Genomic DNA, 20,724 nt, shown 5'->3' with positions numbered 1-20,724 from the left:
TAGCTTGTTGTAATTGTTTAATCTGTAAATTCTCTTTGGATTGGTGACCTCAGTACTCTGAGATCCCATGTTGGGATTGACAAAGAGTCACAGTTGATGGCGGTCTTGTTTTTTTCGCTTAAAGGAATGTACTTTCTTCTGTGGAGCTCGAGAGATGTACTAAAGACCCGTTTTTGTACGTACAATGAAAACCAATGGACTCCAAAACTGTTTGGCCAAAAATCTCTTATTTTCTTTTCCCCAGGAAAAAAAGTCATCAGGTTTGAAACAAATTGGGGGTGAGTAAATGATAGATTTTTCATTGTTTAGTGGAGCTCTTTAATTCTGTGGTGTATCAATGTCCGGTATTTAGAGAAGGGGAATTTTAGCCTTTGTCATGGAGAAAACCATTGCCAATTTAGGCTTGCACTATATCCCCAGCCTCCATTCAGTTCTCAGGACTGTCTAAACATGCAAGATCTGAATCAGCCCTCCCCATCGGCTGGAGGAAATCACCTGGAAAGCAAGCATTCTGGCTGGCTGCTATCTACAACGGAGAATGAAAGTAAACAAGTATGATAGTTGGCAGGAGAGGAAGGGAGGGGAAAAAACTAATTTATCGGTTTTCACCATTTCGCCAAAAACACGGGCCATCAAGATCTCTTTAGGAGGACGTGGGCTGGTAAAACAAGCGTTCTTTTATTTACTTCTCTCATCTTCTGGTCTGAAATGTGGGTAGGTGCTCCAAGATGGTGGTTGGGTTGGTTTCTGGGTTGAGGACATTGAGAACTACCCATCAAGTTGTCATGTGAAGAACTCAGTAACTGGTAATAAGGCAGCGAGCCATCCTTCTGTCCAGGATCGAGTGCAGAGTTTTGGCTCTCATGGCAGGGGTGAGGCCGGACGGTCCTTCCTTCATGCATATGCAAGCACATCCTGAGAAAGAAGCTTGGCTGGGTGTCAGACAAGCTCTACAAAAGATTGGTGCTTGACAAGAGGCTGAGCTCCTTGCCAGCCGGGAGGGTTACAAAGTGGAACAGAGGGCCTCCGCAATGTTTGCTAAGATCTAAAGCTGTTCTCTAAAGCACTGTTTACATTTCATTCACTTGCACAGCTGAAAAGTACATAGCTTCTTTTTTTACCTTCCACTTCCACTGTGCTTCCTTTTCTTTCTCCTTTGACTCTGCGAGGTGTATTCTGCCATTTGGTCAAAGAATGTGTACCAGAGGAAATTGTGGTCTAATGGGATTAATAGTTGGTTTGTTCCAAAGGACTCTTTCACACCAGTGGTGCACAAGCAGGACAACCCACTTTCAAGAGGTTTTCCTTGGACTGCCCTTTTTTTTACAGTTAGCCACATTTCTAATTTTTGAAGTCAGATAAAACTGAATTAATTATCAATCATTCAATCAATCAATAAATGTATATAGTCTAGCTAAAAAAAAAGTACTAAAAACCAAATAAAAATAAGAGCACAACAATACTGCTATTTCTTAAAGGGATAGTTCACCCAAAAATTTGAATTCTGTCATTAATTACTCACCCTCATGTCGTTCTAAACCTGTAAGACCTTCGTTCATCTTTGGAACACAAATTAATGTATTTTTTATGAAATTCGAGAGCTTTCTGACCCTGCAAGGTGGTAAGGACATCAGTGGTTTAATCGGACTATTTTAATGATGTCCTTACTACCTTTTTTTTGGGCCTTGAATGTGTCAGTTGTGTTGATGTCTATGCAGGGTCAGAACGCTCTCGGATCTCATCAAAAATATATTGTGTTACAAAGATCAACGAAAGTCTTACAGGTTTGGAACAACATGTGGGTGAGTAATTAATGACAGAATTTTCATTTATCACTTTAAGAAATAGCAATTTTGTTGTGTTTTTGTCATATTTGTCATTATGTGTGTGTGTGTGTGTGTGTGTGTGTGTGTATTTGTCATTATCTATGCTATAATAGTATGTCAGTGATCCTAAACAACAGCACTGGTGCAAATGAATTATTTTGAGAATTTTGAAGGGGTGCTATTGAGTAAATAAACTCCAGACAAGAATGCCAGATGGTTATGAAAAACTATGTGAGATTCGACACAAATGGGATCTGTTATGCAATTATGGATACATTATGCATTTCTGGTTTGGGTTACATCACATTCATAACATGTCATAACATTTAATGCGGCCTCCATATCTGAATTCATGGCTGGTTTCAGGGGAAGCTCTATGAACAGTAGCCATCCCGTTGAGATGAACCTGATCCAGGTCAAGCTCTCATTCCTTAAATGGAGGACATTTCTTAGCTGCTTGTGGGGAAAGTGGCTGTTAGTGGGGGTTTGAATAGGATTTCTTGTTCCTCTCACAAAATGGCTTTTTTATGGCTGTCAAGAGGTTCCTCTTTGGTCAATGTTTATTGCCTTTGTTTAAATGGGCACACAATTAGCACCGAGATGACAGCAGATCCCCACCAGCGCCTTTTAAGATGTAGAGGGCTTCCTGCTTGTAGATGGACGCACACGCACACGAAGGCTGAAAATAGCCCTGGCCTCAGTCTTAACATTAGGCTGTGGATTATTATGGGTAAAACAGATGGATCTATTTTGCTTTTGAAACAGAAGCGACAGAGTTATACCTGTCCTAAATCAAGGCTGGTTATCCTCCAAGTGCCACTGGAACAGCTCTGATAAAAGCACAATACTCCCAAACACAGAGGTATTACTGGAATTTGCACCTGTTGCAGGGCAAGACGTGTGATCTGTTGCAGTGTCCTAAAAGATGACCGCTGCTGGCCATGGAGTTGCAGTTCACATTTGGTAATAAGTGACGAGTAGAAAATGGCCCAACTTGGATGAATGGATGGATGGACTGATTGATTTAAACATGCGATTTTTGATCAAAGGTACCAGAGTTTGTGTTTATCTTGTTTATCTATCTATTTATTCATACTCATTAATTTTTTTCTTAACTTTATTTATTTTCTTTTTTTCTTTCACGTTAAATATTAAAGATATGAAAGTTTGATCGTATATCTTATCTATTTAGTCAGTGTATTTATTTTTTGTTTCAATATTTTTTTAATCTAAGTACACTATTTAAAGAATGTATTTCTTTAAAACATGCACGTTAAATAATAACAAATATTAAATAAACATATTTATTTACTTTTTTTTGAAGTTAACCATTAAAGATCATAAAGATTGTTTGTTCAGCTTATTTATCACTTTGTTGTATTTTTCTTTCTTTCTTTCTTTCTTTCTTTTTCTCTTTCTTTCTTTTTCCCTTTCTTTTTTCTCTTTCTTTCTCTTTCTTTTTCTTTCTTTTTCTTGCTCTCTCTTTCTTTCTTTCTCTCTTTTTCTTGCTCTCTCTTTCTTTTTCTTTCTTTCTTTCTTTTTCTTTCTCTTTCTCTTTCTTTTTCTTTCTCTTTTTCTTGCTCTCTCTTTCTTTCTTTCTCTTTCTTTCTCTCTTTCTTGTTCTTTCTTTTTCTTGCTCTTTCTTTCTTTCTTTCTTTCTTTTTCTTGCTCTCTCTTTCTTTCTTTCTCTTTCTTTTTCTTGCTCTCTCTCTCTCTCTCTCTCGCTCTCTCTCTCTCTTTCTCTGTGTCTTTCTTTTTCTATTTATTTAGATACAATTTTATTTATTTATTGTTTATTTTATTTGTCGTATGTCAATGATACCATTATTCATTTATTTTAAAATGAATAAGATTTAGATTTGTTTTAATTGTATTTTAAATCAGTGTGCCACCTCATTTTGAATGATGCATGATGCTTCTACCATTTTCAGTTCAAAATCTTTTATTATTTTTTCAGACGAATGTTATCAGCAGTTCACATTATTTCACTTTCTTCTCTCTCTCTCTCTCTCTCTCTCTCTCTCTTTCTCTGTGTCTTTCTTTTTCTATTTATTTAGATACAATTTTATTTATTTATTGTTTATTTTATTTGTCATATGTCAATGATACCATTATTCATTTATTTTAAAATGAATAAGATTTAGATTTGTTTTAATTGTATTTTAAATCAGTGTGCCACCTCATTTTGAATGATGCATGATGCTTCTACCATTTTCAGTTCAAAATCTTTTATTATTTTTTCAGACGAATGTTATCAGCAGTTCACATTATTTCACTTTCTTAACTAAACATACATTTTTCTACAAGTTTTTGAGCTGACCAACCCCCTCACCATCATTTCATATTATCTCACACACACATACATACACACACTGTGACGAGGACTCTTAAATGTGGTCATTCTCAGAGCAGCAGCTGCGTCCATTCTCTGAGAGGCCTGGGTGCAGACGTCGTCTATTGTAACACAGGGCCATAATGTCCCCTTTCAACTGCCCCCTTCATAAACAGCCAGGTGTGAGCACGGTGAGAGGGGAGGGAGGCAGAAAGCAGGAGGGGTTATTTTCATACGAATGCCCCCTCATGTTGGTAAGAAGAGAGGACTCATAAACATTATAAATACCCAGTGATGTGATAAAGCCCAGTACTTGAGCAGTTGTTGTTTAGCGGTAATGCTGTGTGGTAATTATTTCCTCTAAAAAAAGGAAGGGAGCCGGAGGCTAAATTAAAGAGTTCCCTACTCTCATGCCAATCACAAATTGCCAGACTCTTGTCGCTTCCTCTACTCGAAGGCTGAAATTAGAATTAAAAACCCATAGCCACTGGCTTCCCATGGATGGTTTTTGCACAAAGAGAAATGAGCTTGTATTATATATTGTTTGTGCATTCTCTACGTGTGAGGTCTACCCTGTTTGCATAATTTATTATTGCATGTCAAAACGTATAGCATTGAGAATAATGTATACCTTTAGCCCAGATTCAATATTATTCTATATATCTGCAAAACTAATGGTTAGTATTACAATGTACTAATGTGAATTTTGGGTAATGTAAAGACTTTAATCAGAATACCCAGTGTGGTTTGGTACCGTTTGTCTGCACAGACACTTTTTTTGTTTTGTTTTGTTTATTTGTTTGTAAATTCAACTAAATTAATTTTATTTATTTGCTATTGAACAATTAGTATAGCATTGAGAATAATGTATACCTTTAGCCCAGATTCAATATTATTCTATATATCTGCAAAACTAATGGTTAGTATTACAATGTACTAATGTGAATTTTGGGTAATGTAAAGACTTTAATCAGAATACCCAGTGTGGTTTGGTACCGTTTGTCTGCACAGACACTTTTTTGTTTTGTTTTGTTTATTTGTTTGTAAATTCAACTAAATGAATTTTATTTATTTGCTATTGAACAATTCTTTTGTTAATTTGTTTGTTTTATCATTTATTTCAGTTGTGGATTTTAAATTTTAGTGTATTAACTATTTATTGAACTTTTAAATTACATTTATTTTAATTCTATATATTGTAACATATTTATTTTATTTGTTGACTGACTTGATTTGATGGACTGACCAACCTTTCATTTACTTATTTAACATTTTGGTAACTATACATTTAACTTTTAATTATTATATTTATTTTAATGAATTATATTCATTGACCAACTTATTTGCTTGTTTAAGTTTAACAATTAGATTTTTACAATTTATTTTAATTCTATATTTTATACTATTCACTTTTATTAACTAATGTTTTATTTACTTAAAGTTGATTAACTATTAATTTAGCTTTTAGATTATATTTATATTTTATAATATTTATTTATTGAATACATTTTCATTTGTTTGTTCATTAACTATTTATTCAACTTTTAAATTAAATATTTATATTCTGTATTCTATATTTTGTATTCTATATATTTAAAAATTCTATATACATTTTTTTATTGTAGTTATTATTTACAGTAACTATTTAATTAAGTAAATAAGGATTTAAATTAGAAATTTAAATTATAACCATGTTTCAATGCCTAGTTTTGGTTTGTCATCAGAAGTTCCACCTTTTATCTCATCTTTAGTCCTGAACTGTCCTTTTGCTCTTCAGATGTTCGACCTCGTTGATGCATTTAACCGCCCTTTTCAAACCTTCTCCTTATCACTGCCCTAAGCAACCTCTAAGGTTGAGCGGGAGGTGAGCGTTATCAAGATAACTATCCACCCCACACACACCAAACATGAATTCTCTCAGTCAATGACCTGCTCGCGGCATGCTTTTAGGGATTATACTCAACCAGCCATTTCAGGATGTCGAGGTGCGGACAGGGCCTCCTCACATGAGGATTTGCCTTTTCTGTCTTGTTCCTGCTTTTCACCTCTGGGCTTGAGAGGATTAAACCATGCTTCCGGACTCGGAGCATTATTTGCCTGGGATGAAAAACCTAGAGGAAGTAGCTGGGATCTAGTGATCTCTAAAGACAGAAATATCCTATAAGATTTGATACAGTTTTGGAAACTTACTGATAAGTTTAGTGTAGTTTCTGTGTCGGTCACGTAAAAGTTCAAATGAAGTTCACCAGTGACCCAGAAGGCACTTATGATGTGGCCCTCGTTGAGTCTCATTCACTGTTAACATTAATTTACTATTAATCCATTTTTGTCCACCAGAACAGGCACAAATGCTTATATATTTGTTTTAAACCTATGTTAATATGAATCCACACTGCAGTAAGTCCAGTTCGTTATTAGCATTAAACCGTGCTAAACCATCTTTGTATATATGTCTTAGATAAGAACGAGAGAATGACACTCAAAGCCTTATATTAGCCTTTTACCATTGGTGACCTCTGCTCTGACCTTTTCCTCTACCTGTGTAAGGATCAGATGTAGTCTACTCTAGTGATGGGATGATGGTCTGTGAGAATTAATGTAGCTGTATTTTTACTCTAACCTGACAGTTTTTCTCTTCAGGAATAAAAGTATTTGTTTAATATGTGTATGGCTTTGACTTTTGTCCAAAGCAAAATGTGTAGTCAAAGTATACATTTGCATTTATAAATAAGTAGCAAATAAATAAACTTTTTATTTATTTTAGATTTGTTAAATTGTCCTTTTCTTTTAGATTTGTTTTTCTTTCTTTTAGATTGAATGTCAGATGATTCGTTTCTAGATTTTAGTTATTTATTTTAGATTTCAGTTTAGATTCTTTTTTTTCTTGTTTATTCATTCTTTTATATTTAATAATCCTTTTCTTTTTGATTTGTGTTTCTTTTAGATTTAATGTTAGATTATTTGTTTCTTTTAGACGCATTTAATTTAATTTGGATTTCAGTTTAGATTTTTTTTTTTCAGATTTTTTTTAATTCATTCTTTTATATGTATGTATTAAATTAATGTTTTTGTAGTATAGCATAATATATTTATATTATTTCTATGAATTGAGACAGAAAAATGGGCGTGAGGGTCTGTAATCCCTGCTTTTCATAAGATGCCAAAGGTCTTTTCTTGTGGGGAGGGAGTTTCGTGGGAGAGGAAAGTTATGAAAAATTTACGGAAATGTGGGCCACCAGTCCTGAATCCATTAGTCTGCTGTCAGGCCTGATAACCTGCTAATGTATGGCTTCACATAAAGCCAAAGAGTAAAGCTGTAGAAATTTAGACACAAGTGTTTATCTTCCCCCCTTCTCTCTCGTCGCCTCACTGAGGGTATGATTTAAAATTTTCATCTGTCATAAGTGCTCAGTTTGTGCTCTTGCATTCTGGTTTTTAGCTGAACCCCACAAACAGCACCAGGGATCAGATCGAGACTGTCGTATTATATCCTATCGAGCTTAATCATAATGACTCCATTTTTCTTTTGGATTTGGGCTGTAAGTGACATGTAATGTGGTTTATCTTGCAAGAATATAAATAAATGAATATATTCCTTAGTATCTAAATCTTTTCCCTTCAACTTCTTAACAATAGTATTGACTTTGTGACTGTTCATAGTAGTTTATAGTGACAAATAGAACATTTTTTTTATGTATTTGACCTCATTGTCTCATTCCTAGAGTCTTAGAGGTTGGGAGTTTTCTTGTCCTGGAGGAATTCCTTTGTCTTCCACCCTTCACTCTGACAATGCAGCGATTCAAAGCCTGTTTCATTGGAGATAGTGGTTCATACTAATGACCCTTGCTTGAGGTGACTTTTCTGCAGTGGAAGAATGTAGCAGAATCTTTCGCTGTCTCTCTTGCAGCTGCTTCCCATCTGCTATATATGCAAGATAGTATCGCTTTATTCTTACATGTGGGGCTAATAATTTACACATGCTGTCATGCCACACTGTGCTTTACTGTTTTTCGAGCGCTGAGATGCTGAGCAGTGACAGAGCCTGAGGGGGACCAAGGGATCTTGGGATTCCTGAGTGCCACTAAGCATGCTAGAGGCTTACAAACCCCAGGACAGTCTGGGCTACAGCCTGTGGCTTTCACCCAATACATCACTGTCGTCGTTCATCAAGACTAATTGTCAAGACCGCTTGGAAGGTGAATCAACCTAAAGTTCGACCGAAAAGTGGTAGGGAGAATATTGAACAGATAATGGCTAATTGACTTCGCCCAAAAAGTAATGACGCATAAAACTACGAGCATGCGTAGCTCAGCGTCACGTTCAACAGCAGCAGCTCTTAAAGTTAACCCAGCTGCTGTGATGTCTGTTAATCAAAGAACAAAAGAAAAAAAAAAAGGAAATCAATAACTTTTGTAACTAAGTATTCCTCTATTTTTAATTTAAAAGTTAATGCTTGATAACTTAATTCAATTTCTGTATATTTCCTACTTGCTGAAGGGCACGGGTAAATGACATTTATTATAATGGGTTTGTGAAGATTGTTTGAAGTTCACTTAAATTAGAAGTTATTATTTTTTGAAGTCTAATAAATGTTCAAATTGATAGCTCTCAGTTATACTGTAATGTTAGTATACAGTATAGTCAATGGTTAAATATTAGGAAAAACTATTTAATACAGACATCAGTAGTATTGGTGTCAGTGATACTTGCCTTCAGTCATAAAGATGCCATTAAACAGATATAAAAATATACTGTCTTTGTTGTTTCTACATTAATTTTAAGATTGAATGTGAAATTATTGCAATATAAAAGTATATTTAAAACTTTAATGTTGGGTTGGATTAATCATGATTAATTTCAGAAAAATGTGCTATTTTAATAGTTTTTTTTCCAATCGATTGACACCGCTAGTTTTATAGAAAATAACATCAATGGGTCATTTAGTTTTCTGATTTTCCAATATGAGTTGAATAAAGTCATGTTATAAACTGCTTTACATGTAATATGTTTCAGAAATGCTAATGTACTTAACCATGCAGAAGTTTTCTGGCCCAACATGACTGAGGGGCCCATATTGCAGATCCAGATGATGGTTCTGATAAAGACTCCAGAGGAAATTACTTTTATATTTGGTTTCAAGCTCGACGGGCAATGAGGGCCTATATGAAACCAATTCACCGTTTGAAGTGTTAGTCAATAAGTAGCCAGTGAACTCATTCCCTGATTGCACATGGCAGCCATGTAGCCTAGCAGCTAAAGTAACACTCTCTTCCGACAGTTGTTTCAGCTTAAAGCTGAAAATGGTTATTGCTTTGGATCTGGAGGCATTTATAGATACTTTGGTCCAAGAAAGTACTTGACAACACTCTTAATTTTTCTGGCAAAAGGAACCATCCGTGGAGCGGTCAGTCTGGGACATGTGCGGGCAATTAGCTTGAAGTTAGCTTCCCCGATCTGAAAAACAGGATTGTTTTGTCAAGAAATAAAGTATTAGCTAAGCAGTTGACCTGTTATTAAAACATTTGATGGTTTCATTACATTAGCAGGTCTGTTATTAGTAATTATTCAATCCAGTGAGCCATTAATCCCCCTCCGCTCTCAGCACAAAATGGTTGAGACAGATACGCAAACAGTGGTTTAATGTCATTTTGACAGTGTGTAAACACACTTTGTAATAACAGGGTGAAATTGCTCTGATTTAAGTTTCAATAATTGAGGTTCCACCCCATAGTTATTGGTTGATTAGAGCCACATGAGACACATGACACTTGTCTGTATAGTGATAATTGCGTTAACTAGCAACCCGCTTTGATGTTGAATCTCAAAGAATGGTGCTGACGAGCCTGACAATGGTCACCACTGTCTGGGAAATCAAAGTGGTGCAATTAGTTTGCAATTAGCTTACTGGTTTACCTTTTGATCTGTGTGATATTCTAGTCTGATGAATAGCTGGTGAGTTTTGGTACATCCTAAGTAAAAACTCGTTTGCCTTTGGGATGTGTTCTGTCTTTGACACCTAAGCTTAGCCGTATGTTGGCGATAAAGATGCAGGTATTTCAGGATAGTGATGGGGTTATTTGCTGAGATCAGAGCATGCTTGAGGTCAAAGCATTAGGCAGCTGACTCTATAAAGCCTTTGATCCAGAGCGTGGCTGCATTGCACACATGCTTTTGGCACTCAAAACCATGGAAGATAACACCACGAATGTCATTTTATGTTTAGAGCTTGTTCGCGCTCTCTCTCTGCCCCCCCCCGCTCCCCAGCCCAAGGACACCAAATCTCATCCAAGCATAATGAATGAGACAAATTAACCAAGTAGGCCCCTCTAGCTGATATATACACACACAAGGTTCTCGCTGCACCGGTGAGCCTCATTTAGGATTGTAGATGCGAGAGGGCCTTTGCAGGGGAGAGGGGTTAATTCAGTGTCCCTCTTTTGTGTGTTGGGAGGGGGATTTTTTTGGGGGGGGGTTTTGCTCTGGACAGCCTAAGTGACCTCCTGCAGGGTCTTTAGGCTTATCTGACACAAGGACAGTTCGCAGTGTCCTATTCTAGAGGCCTCTAACATGAAATCCCAAAGATCCTTAAAGGGATAGTTCACCCAAAAATGAAAATTCTGTCATTAATTATTCCCCCTCACGTTGTTACAAACCTGTAAGACCTTTGTTCATCTTCGGAAAACAAATTAAGATATTTTTGACAATTTCTTTACTACCTTTCTGGGCCTTGAACGTGTCAGTTCCGTTGCTTTCTATGCATGGTCAGAAAGCTCTCAGATTTCATCAAAAATATCTTAATTTGTGTTCCAAAGATGAATGAAGGTCTTACAGGTTTGGAGCAATGTGAGGGTGAATAATTAATGACAATTAAAATTTTTGGATGAACTATCCCTTTAATGATTGTGTTAGTCTATGGATTCCAAACCCAAAGATTTTATCTTATTATAATATGAATTATATTTTTTGATGCATTTTTGTGTTAGATTTTATTCTATCTCACAAACTGCAGTTCCCTTGCAAAAACCTCTAGGTGCTTGCAAATTTCCAAACCCCTAGAAGTTTGCAATGAAACTTTAGAGGGCTTGTAAGACAGAAATTAATTAAATAATTTTTAATTTGAAAGAAAAAATAAATAAAATAAAATAAAATCCAATAAAACTAGCCTACCTTTATTTATTTATGACACTGCAAGAGAACAAAGGAAGCATTGGGGAAGAAGAGAGGACTCAAACATGGGTTTGCTCACAAGACTGACTGACAAATTAATTTAATTAAAAATAAAAATTTAAAGACGTTGTCACTTATGTTTTGAAATATACTAAAGTTTCCCTTCAGATTTGAGCTGGGAGTTTGTTTGTCTTGGGGAACAACTTGTACAATTAGAGACATTTTTTGTCAGTGATCAATGAGTCCATTGAACAACAGGGTTGTTTGACACTTATCTTCCTCAAAGGCTTTTACAAAATATCTGGGGGTGGGGGTTGGGGGGCTTGCTTTGGGGTTTGAGGTGCGGCATGTACTAAGTGTGTAGTTGTAATGGGGTGGGTCATACTTTGTGAATTCAGTCAATCTCATTTGAGCTCTTCCCCTGAAGCCCTCATCCCATTCCCCTTTTTTCCAAACCTCATGTGAACCAAGACTGGGGTTTCTTGTGCCCCTTTTGAAAATGGTCTTTGTTGCTTTTAATCTAATATCCTGAGCATTTAAACAGCAGTGAAAACGAGAATCCTGCAAAAATGGTGGAAGTATCTGTTTTCACCCAGTAGTTCCGCTGAATGCGCCGGCCGGAAAATGGATCAGAGCGAGTCTCGCAACAGCATGCAAATTTAATGCGTTAAGATGTGATGAATGCTTTTGCTGGAAGTTTGTGTCCGGTTGCATAGGAAACCCTTCAAAAATGAGACTGTTTAATTACACGATGAGTAGAAGGGAAAAAGCTGTAATACAAATGTAAGTGGTCTCAGACCGGAGTCACCCTGTTCTTTCCAAACATTAAGCTATGCTAAAACTCATCTGCTGGATCTTATTGTCTCTTCCAGCCTCTCCTGAAACTGTCATCAGTCTAGTATCTTTTCCAGATTTACATCATTAGCATAGGAAAGGTGAAAAACATCTTGTATTAAAGGATAGGCCTATAAGACGTGCTAGTCTTCTCTGTGGCTACCTGAGTAGGGTACATGATGACGAGTTTGCGATGTTTGTTTGATTTGGGGCTTTTGAGGGGCTTGTCACGAGTGAAGATTGATCAGCGTTTGAGTTTGGTCTGGCCTAACTGAAACTTTTACCAGGTGTGAAAGCAGCTTTAAAGAATGCTAATAGGTCACTTAGCAGCCTTTGTTTTCATTTCCTCAACTGATGAACTTAGTTGCTAAGATAGTGCTGAAACCAGGGTTAGCATGTTTGAGCTGCAGATTGATAAAAGACAAGCCATTTACTGTTGACATTCTACTAACATGAGGTTAAAATTATCGACCCTTTGATTGTCAGTGTGCACCAAAATGTAATTGTTTTTAGAATAGTTTTTTCTAGAGTCCTGTGGGTTCAAAGGGTGAATGGCATGGCTTTCTAGTTTTATCTAATAAGTTATTCAAAAATACATTGAAATTTCAGTGCATACATACAATGACTTTGTTTTGGAATTAATTTATTAAAAATAAATGTAAAAAAAAAGTATAAATGCATTACCCTTTTTTAAGTAATGTATACATTAAAGTTACTTTCCTGTATACTGAAGAAAAAATGTTTTAAGGATAACCTTTATCTTTTTTTATAGGCAAGGTTATAAAATGCAAAAATTGCAATGCAAAAAAAAATTTAACCTTTTTACTTGGTTACATCGCATTTTTTTCAACAACATTTCTCAAAACCAACACTGTTAAAAAAAAATCACATTTCTAAGAATTTGGCACATGCATTTTAGTAATATTATTATTTTATTTTTTATTTTTTATTTTTATCTTAGACACTCTTATCTGCCATTGTCCCTAAAGCAAATGTTTAACTAAAATAAAATGTAATAGAAAATAAGCTAGTATCACTGAATATTTAGTCTAGCTTCAGATAAGTTACAATGAAGCTATTTAAATCCAGTACAGCATAACAAATGGCAGTAGCAAAAATGAATGAAACTAAATGGTGCTAATGATCCTGGCTCAGTCTCTTATCTCTGGAAAATCTCTTTCTCGCTTAACTTAAGGCAGTAGATTGTGAAGGACAGGAATGTTGCCGAGACAGCTGAAGATTTATAATGGGGAGGTGTGAGTTGGGCAGATGTAACGGTGTAGTGCAAACGGCAGTGCACTGGGGTCTATGCAAGACATTCTTGAACTGACCACACACTTTTTTATTTTTATTTTTATTTTTTTAACGCAATTGGCTTTAGAGGAAAGAGAGATTTAGAGTGAGATTTGAGGATCCCCGGGCTGCTTCTATGGGATTCCTGTGAGCTACAAGTGGCAACATAACTGTTCAGAGACGTGCTGCCCTCCCTCCCTCCCTCCTTTTCTCATTCGCATTCTCAATCCCCTCCCTCCTCTTCTCCTCTCTCTCCTCCCTCTCTCTCTAAATCTCATGTTACCGTGGCTGGAGTTTTTAGACATCTCTGACTAGTGTTTCCCTTATGTCCTTGTCCCTGCCTCCAGCCTGGGAAGAGCCACCCAGTACCCTCTCTGATTGGACTGGGTAGTTTGTCTTGACGCACCACTGTGCTGAGTGCTGGAGGACGTGTTTCAACAGATGGTTGGGGTTAGTGTGTGTCATCACATTGGAGAACGGATTAGAGGAGGAAGGTTGTCTTCCAGGAGCAGTGTGGTCCCCACAAACACACTGAGGAGCTCAAGAGCGAACAACCCACAGCGAGAGAGATCAACCCCATGAGCAAGACTGACATCCAGGTAGTAACACTTCTGATTTTCCCTCTCTCCATCTAGTTCGTATTTCCTCTGAGGGTCTGGGATTTTTAGTTTAGTTGTATTAAATGTTTTTTGGCTGTATCATTTGGGTCTCTCATATGAAGCTGAAGTGCTGTCAGTTTTGGGATTCTGTGAGAGAGATTTCTAAATGAGAGATTGTGTTTTCTGAATGACTGGGTGGATGTCTTTTGCATGTTATGCAAGTTTTAATGAACCATCTAATTGGATTTTGACTACATGACAATGAAATGCAAACCTTGATTTAATTGCCATCTTGCTGAAAAGTTGAAGTGAATATCTCACTACAGATTATGAAGTATCACCTTCAAACTGTGCCAGTTATAAATTCTCTTCAATTTGATTGTAAGTGCTTGGTCTAAGCTAGATCTACTGCCGCTTACAAACTTTAACTAGCCTATATAGTAACTCTGAAAATAATTGAGTCCGAGCCTGCACATGTTGCCGGCAAACACAAGTTTAATGCATTCGAACAGCATCAGTCATGTCTTGCATTAAGCTGACCCTGTCTTCATTCTGAACAAATGTGGCATTACGAACATCTCTTGGACCAGGTTGCAACATATGCAAACCAAGAAGTGACTCAAAAGAAGTCATGCCACAAGTTTCACTCAACTCCAGTAAACCAAAAAAAGGGAGACCTGCCAATGAAGAACTAGATGTCTAGCATTAATATGTTGCTGCCGGGCATGTATACAGCACGAGGTGTTTGCTTAGGGGACTGTACAGCTGTAAGGGCGAGGGGGGCAGAAGAATGATGCCAGGAATACCACAAAGACAGAGTTGTGTGAATGATGTTTATTTACACACATTAATCAGCCATGTCAACATCACTCACTCACTCACATGCTGAAATTCATTTAAGAAAACCACAAATACATCAGCACCAATGTTGAGATTTTACAATGAAGGCAGTCATTAACAGTGACGACTGCGGGATTATGAAGGGACGTGAATTTAGGAACTAATTTCTTCTCGTTCAGTGTGTTTTCATTTCTGTGGATGTATACAGTTATGCCTTATTAGTTGCTCTAACTTCATTAGTGTTTGAAAACTCATTTGAGAGATGAAGCTTATGCAGACATTACCTTTCGTTGAATCAATTTAATGCACAAGTGGATTTGATTTAATGTGAGGTTAAAAATTACCTTGCCAAATCAATCTTGATGGGTTGCATTAGTAGCCAAAACTGCTTTTCAGTATGTCTTTCTCTTACATGAGCCATATGTAATTAGGTGTTGTAGCTCTGAGATCTTTGAGGAGATCTGAACTTAAGTCTGTTTATGGTCTCAAACCCTTGTTTAAGTTTAAAAGCAGACAATACCCTTGACCTGTTCATTCTTTGTGAATAGAGCCATGCCATAAACTTGTCAATTAAAGCTCTTCATCAATCACTTGCTCTCGGTGCAATTAGTTTTAAATATATGAGTCTGCTTCTCATTTCCATGCACTGTTTTAAATGAATGGTACAGTCAAAAAGGAAAGTTGCCAATTACTCATCTGCATGTTGTTTCAAACCTGTATGACTTTTTATGGATTGCAAAAGGAAATATTGTAAAATGTTCTGGCTACTCCAGGTTGTCAAGCTCCAAAATCACGAAACAGCACTGTAAAAGTGGTTCATCCAACTCATGAATTACATTCCAAGTCTACTGGAGCCATCTGATAGCTTTGTCTGATGAACGGACCAACATTTGGGAGCTTAACAGCTCGAAATTCCTATGTACTTTCTTCATTGGAACACAAAAGGAGAAATATTTCATATATCTTTTTCGAAACACGAATGGCATGTGTTTGGGATGACTTACGGGTGAGTAAATAATGACAGAATTTTCATATTTGCGTAAACCGATACATGATCCTGATCCCTGCATCTTTTAGAGATTGCTGCGGTTTTGTGTCAAAGTCTAAACAGCCTCTGCAGCTGTTGCGAATAATTTGCAGTTCAAGATTTGGATCTGCCAACACTAATATTGTTTCAGTAGCTGTTTGGTCTTTTGGAGCATTTGACCGGGGATCAGCTGTACCGTGAGAGTGGGACCATGAAAGAGCATGAACTCTAAGCTCTGTATGTGTGAGAGAGCGAGAGAGAGAGAGGATTCGTATTGATGAACAACTTTGGGAATAATTTTTGTGATTTTGAATTTAGATTTCCATCTTATTGTCAATGACAATTTCATACTCTGTGATTTAATATCCTGTATGGCTTCTCAGTTTTCCTAAGGCTTTGGACATGTGTTAAGTATTTAACCCCCCTCGTGTTCACTTACAAACTCAAATCAAAAGCAGCGGGAACGCTTGTGCCACTGTGCCGCATGGCTCTTGTGCTGTTTATAAAATGGCTCTTTGCTTTTAACTAGTTGCATATATTCACTGCTGTTATGTCAAACAAATCACAGTTGCCAGCATGCTGGACATTTAACAGCCTTGTATGTACGGTCCTTTCTGTCAAGTGCTGGAAAAATGGCAGCATGTGGAGGTGGCCAACGGTGCCAGCTGTTCCCAGGATCCTCTGAGGAGCATCATTGTGTTAGTTGCACTGCCATTCCCACCACATGGACATTAAAAGTCTTGTTTAGATAGGCAGTGAGAGAGGAAACTGAGCCACACTGTGTAGTAGCTGTTTATCTCAGCTTAATAATAGTGTTTCTGCAGGAAGTGAGGTTGTAATTTAAAAGGGAAGGGTGGGTGACATCATAGCTGTAATAGTTGACAGTGCATGGTGTTGTCTTGCTTATCTGTAGCTCATAGCACTATTTTATGTTCTATAGTTTGAGTGCAGTCATGGTGTTTGGATGATTTTTCCTGCTTTAGGAACTTGAGAGAAAAACAAACCGAATGAGCTCTCAATAGTGCCCCTAAGTGTTTATTGAGCATCACACTATTGCATCAGGGTCATGGTAGGCAAATTCAATTTGGGTTGCCTAGATTGCCAAGATTTGGACAGTTCTGTAAGGGCCTTTCAAGAACTTGAAGCTACCAATGGTTCCTCTAGTCAGAACTTGAAGATGATAAAGGTTCCTCCTCCAGTAATTCCATCGAAAACTAAAGGTTTATGGCACTTGACATTGTATTTTGAGGCAACTTCATAAGGTATCTAGGGGTCCTCAAAGATTCTGGCAATGGGTTAATCTGAGGAACTCCAAATGGTGTCTCCATATATTTCACTTTTTTTTAAAGATGCCTTCTGCTAATAAGTTCTAGACTTGGGTGCTAATTGGGCACCTACTTGAACCCTTTGGGGTAATTACAATTGGTAATGTAATGGAGCCAGTCATTATTGATCTTCTTCGTTCACATTGTAGCAGGTTAACAGGAGTAGAGGCACGGATGTTTAGTTGTTTTTGGCTTGTCCAAAGAATGGACAGTGTTAGGGATCTTCTGAACACTCAGGACTGGGTGACTCTGGAAGAGTCATTGTGGAGGATTGGGATGGACTAGCCAGGTCTGAAGGAAAGTTAGGGCCTTTCAGTTTTGTAAGGGGAAGTTGAAAGAGCTCGGAAGCTTTTGCCTAGGAGGAGGTCAAAGGGTTCAACCACCATTGTGTCGCCCCAAGCCTTCCCTTGCACATTGTATTCTTGCACATTTTCAAGTTGCATGTTGCTACCGCATACAATCTCACACAAACTAGCCTGTTCTTACCTGCCTATGGATGGCATTCTCCATGCCATGCCAATTCTGCTGTACAATATTGTAGAGAACAGGCAATCCTATTTAAGGTTGAAAGAATAAGGGCCTGCCTATATCACATGCAGTTAAGCAGCCGTTAAGATGCATTGGCGTGAATGAGGCTCAAAAAGGTGGTGTGGCCAGGGGGTGATGCCTTTATCCTACACTAATTCAGAATAGAAATAGAGAACCAACTGGGGGGGAAGAATAGGCATGCAGCTCTGCCGACAGCTCACCTAATAAAAGACAGCATGCAACGCTTTCAAAAACGTAACCTCCCACCCTTCCCTTTAAATTTTTTTTCTTCAACTGCTGCAGGAACTAATTGAGTGGGTCCATAACGGCCTCTTTCGGACATGACAGCTCTAAGCATGCAACATATCCAAACTCGAGCATATTCTGTTGCTGAATAACTTTGATTTGCTTTCATGTCTCTTTCTCGTCTTTACCATGGGGATATGAGTCTGACCTCTGCTGTGGCTTGCTCTTGAGTGGAATGCCTATAAACCTTTCATTGCTTTGGGTTTGTCTTGCCAGAGCCCAACATGCAAGCCACTGGAGAGCCGTACCATCCAAATGAAGTGGTTCTGTGGTTTTCCTGTTTGGTTGCCATGGTGTGATCGATGTGGCAGTGAAGAAATTAGACGTAGATCAAGGGTAGGGAAATTGCATTTGGTTTTCTCCTCTTTTAATTAATTTTTACCAAAATGTTGTTTTTAGTTGATTGACAGATGTTTTATGATACAAAAGGAAGAAATAAGAGTCCAGTCTCTATTTTATTTTGTGCCTGTTCCAGGACCAGTATGAAAGCCTGTTTAACTAAAAGGCGAATCTTGCCTTAATCTCTTAATTGCGACTTCAGAAATTAGATTTTTTTTGTTTGTAGTTGCAAATCTCACAATATAATTTTGTCTTGCACATGACATTTCCACCCGTAATTCCGATTGCTTATTCTTAAGTCTGACTTCTCAAAATTGCAACCACTTCAAAATATTTATTTCTCGCAAATTGCTGCTTTATTGCAATTGCAACTATTCATTTCTCAAAATGAATTCCTTTCGTAATCCCAACTGTCATTATTCTGACATTTCTTTTGATTGCGACTTTATTTCTTCTTTGACTTAGCGATTATATCACAGTTTGACTTTCTTATTTTGAACTTTCTCATTTTTTTCTCAAACTTTTAAATACATGTTAAATTTTTCACTCTTAGGTTGAAATGGGTTTCCATAGGAAAGAGACTGGCCAGCTGAGATTCCCAGAGGGCATTCCAGAGCTCTGCTCAGGCTCATTTACATATGGCATGTTTTTCTCTGGCAGGTTTGGCCTGTTGGCTGTGAATTCATAAATGCATGTGAATATTTGCCTGCTCTTCTTTTGAAAATGAATCCTGTGATTTTTGAAAAGATCATACAGTCTGTGGATGGGGCGTGACCTGTAAGTACAGGTGTCAGAAAAATGCCAGTGCACTCAGTTAATTACGTTACAAATTATTTGATCGCATGCGTCGACAAAAAGCCACACGCATTCACGCCTCAAGTGCTGGCGAAGGGAGCATCAGAGTACAAATTACAGGTTGCATTTCTTCGTGTGGCTGAAGAGATGGATAACAAATAGATTTTTTTTTCCTTTTATGAGTAACATCCCATTTGTGTCTATAGCAGAGAGTGACGGATAAGGTCAGGGATGGGTTTTCTCATAGTCGATGTCTTTCTGCAGAGATTCTGTCTGTACATGCCCTGCATTCTGGAAGTGTACCATTTCACACTAGGACAGAAATGCTCTGACTGGGGCCTGCTGACAGAGCCCTCCATCCACCCACTTACCCCTCCCAAAAACAGTCTGGAATTCTGTTCCTAAACGCCCCTTGTACACGTTCAGCTTTCAGGTTGCCGCAGTCTTCGCTATAAGAGGTAGAGTCTTAAATGAGCATCCACTGGACAGTGCTGGTGGTTTCGCCAGCATTGAGTATGTGCTGTCCAACCCATCTGACAACATGAAAAGCTCTGTGATGTGCACTTCTGTGGCTTTGTCATTTGAGGTGCAGCAACTAAATCTCTTACTTTGGTCTTACTGATTAAAAAAAAGTGTGAGTTGAAAGTTGATCCTGGCATTAAATGGAGTAACACAATCTCTCCACTTTCAGACAGGCCATATGTTCCAGTGGTGAGGCCTGCCGTGTGTGCTTGCCGGTAGAACAAGTATTTATATTTGTTTGAACACAATTCAGTTTGGCTCATTAACTTCAGGAGTCAATGGAATCACGTTCTAATTTTGCTTTGGTCCGACTTTTTTCTCCTCCTTTTCACCTGTGCCCTTCTATGACATCTGAAGTATGACTGAATTTTATTGAATTAAAATCTCACACTTTTAGACTACTTAAACAAGTGTATAAAACCCTGAACTTGCCATCTTCCTTGTCAAAGAAACTCTGCTAATTTGTTTTGACGTGTTCCAGTAGGATTATTCATCCGTCATTATAAAATGGGTCATTTCATCTGTGTACATCTGTGGCCAGGTCTTTTCACCTGCCCATGTCAACAACAAATTGGCCTCCAAGACACGCAACCCCCAAGGCATAGATGTGGCCCCGTGGCACCCTTTTCTCTAATAGAAGGGATTTATGTCTTAGGGCTTGTAATGGTGCCACGCGTCTTCAGTCAGCAAACGGCACATATAATATTAGGATCACTTAAGCGGCAAGGATACTCCAGCTCAAACAGATTTGCTTGGCTCCCTATGTTCTTCATGTGGGAGCTGGCTGCTGATTTCATGGAAAAGACATTGATTTATTTATTCAGGACGGTTACGTCAGTGGAAACTCACTGAAGCAATTTGAATATTTTCTTTATGTGGCATTTTAATGTGTTTGGTGTATTTGCCACTGTGGTGAGAGGAAGATTTCTTTAAAAAATGAAATTAAGATCATTTTAACGTATTCTCTGGGAGGTTCCCTTTAACTGGTTTT

The 20,724-nt window shown here is 37.6% G+C and overlaps 1 pseudogene; it reads left to right on the top strand.

Annotated features, from left to right (window-relative positions):
• The window catches only part of LOC107566193 (extracellular sulfatase Sulf-1-like), a 100,960-nt pseudogene that overhangs the window by 45,030 nt on the left and 35,206 nt on the right, over window positions 1-20,724 (top strand).

The sequence above is a fragment of the Sinocyclocheilus grahami genome, unplaced genomic scaffold, assembly GCF_001515645.1.
Source record: "Sinocyclocheilus grahami isolate Dianchi unplaced genomic scaffold, SAMN03320097.WGS_v1.1 scaffold1055.1, whole genome shotgun sequence".
NCBI classification, from domain to species: Eukaryota; Metazoa; Chordata; class Actinopteri; order Cypriniformes; family Cyprinidae; genus Sinocyclocheilus; species Sinocyclocheilus grahami.
The sequence above is the reverse complement of the archived record's forward strand: the minus strand, read 5'-3'. Positions and strand labels throughout refer to the sequence as shown.